The following is a 2,215-nucleotide window of genomic DNA, read 5'->3' on the forward strand; positions in this document are numbered from 1 at the left end:
CCAGTGACTGTGCCCCTGGGGCACAACGCGAAGCCTCTGGCGGTACCCGCTGTTCGAGGGGTTCGCTGCTCACCCACGTTGGGGCTGGACATGCGTCAGGCTGAACGGCTCCATCCTGATGAGCGTTTCCCCCTCCCGGCTCTTCCCCTTTTCCCCCGAGCGGGAGCAGCCCCCCATCCCCTGGGCCACCCCGGGACAGCCGGGGAGGATGCGTGGGGCAGCCGCTCCTCCGCTGCCAAGAAAACGGGCTGGAAATCACCCAGGTGCAACTGTGTCATGTTGTCTCTGCGGTGTTTACAGAATCGCTTGCTCATCAAACACAAAAGGAACTGTTTGCTTTTTAAGTAAAACAAACATAAAATACCTCCATCTTTATGGCCGTTACGAAGGCTGCTTTGTTCCCGCCCGGCGCTGCGCTTGCCAAGGCAATAGGGCTGTGCGGTCGGGGTCTCGCTGAGCCCGAATCACCCACCCCATCCACCCACGGATGAGTGCCCCCACTCCTGCCCCATGGATGCTCATGTAGACACCGGCACGGGGGCAGTTCCCGGGCAGGAGACACCAAGTTGTGGAGCTGTTGGAGACCTGGACCTATCTGTGATGTGTTCCCCAGCCAGACCTCCTGAGGAGCTCCCCGTCACGGGTCCGGTCTGGACAAGCTCAAGGTGAGAAAGGAAAGAGCCGAGCAAGAAGCTGTGACCGAATGCTGAGAGGTTGTTGGTGTTTTCATACTTCCAACTGTTTATTTACCAGCATGTTGGAGAGCAGCGACTCTTCCTCATGCCTTATTGAGAAGCTCAACTGTGAAATAACTAAATGAACCATCCCTTTTTATTAGCCTTTGGACTTAGCAGAGGAGCAATCAGTTAATGGCTGACCAGTTTTTGAAGATGCTAAGCACATTACAAGTGCTAAGTATTATTATTTTCCCTGCAATGTTTTATTTCTCCCTCTGAATATTCAGTTTAAATAACCCTTCCAATTACATTATCCAGTTTCATGCATTCTGCTCAGATTAAATGCGGTGCCGCTTACAATTCAGTCACCTCCGTGGTTTCCAGGTCTCTTCAAGCCTCATCCGAACCTTTGCCTCTCAGTCCTGGGCTGAACCGGCCTTCGTCCTGGGTCCAGCGTCTGCCCCGGCTCTGCTTTGCCTTCTGAAAATCAAATGCATCTGCATCACTTTCCCACAGGCGCTTCAACCTCTGGCTCCTTCCTCTTGCATATTTATTTTTCTTTTTTAATAGGGGAACATTTCGCAACCTTTCCCTTTCCTCCCAGCTAAATTAGCTCCCTGGATAAGCTGTCTCCTCCCGCTTGCTGGTATCTTCCTACGACACCTTGTGCTATTTTGGTTTCTTCTTCATTGGGAAAGGGTGGAAGGTCACCTGTCCGAAGGAGGGCTCTGTACCCTGGTGCCAGCCAGGCTGCCGTGTCCCACCTGGAAACCTCCAGCCACGTACATCTACGGCGTTGCAGAGGAGGACGGGATCGGCTCAGACGTCACACCTGGTGGGCGAATCCCCCCCTTCTCCTGACAGCTTTGGAGCAGCGACCGGTGGTCCAGTCTTTCGTGGCCACAGACGGGCTCTTCTGGCTGTGCTGTTCCCCAAAGCCCACCTGGGGCAGGGGCTTCCCAGTTCCCCCAGCCACAGGAGCCCCTCAACCGTGTCCGAAAGGGTTCCACCATCTCTGGCATTGAGGAGCACCAAACCCTGCTGACAGCCGTGCCGGGTCCCATCTGGTTTCCAGGACAGAGCTGCGAGATGGGTGGGAGAGCAGAAACCAGCCCATGTCTCACAGCTCACCCTCCCTCCCGGCCACCAGCTCCACCATGGAAGTGGGTTTGGGGTGGCCACGCCGGGTGCCAGCTCTCCCCAGCCTCTGCTGCCAGTCTCCTGGGGCATGTCTTGCCCAGAGCCCTCATGTTTGCGTTTGACTGTCTTTTTAGGAGCCGTGATCACCCTGAGAGGCTGGAGGAGGCCGTGGAGCAGCTCGGGGGCTTGTCAGCTGTCAGCGCTTGAAGGGTTTCTCCGGCGTAGGGCTGCCACGGTTCTGCCCGGGATTTCCCAGGCGGAGATGGATGAGTGTCAACTCTGGAGTGGGTGGTAGTGTTGTTACAGCCGGAACGATCTAAGGATGTAATTGAGATCAAGTCTGTATGGAGAGGTAATTCTCTTATTGCAACACCTGAGATGGGGGGGGGGGGGGGTGG

This window comes from Charadrius vociferus, unplaced genomic scaffold, assembly GCF_000708025.1.
Source record: "Charadrius vociferus isolate BGI_N301 unplaced genomic scaffold, ASM70802v2 scaffold430, whole genome shotgun sequence".
In the NCBI taxonomy this organism is placed as follows: domain Eukaryota; kingdom Metazoa; phylum Chordata; class Aves; order Charadriiformes; family Charadriidae; genus Charadrius; species Charadrius vociferus.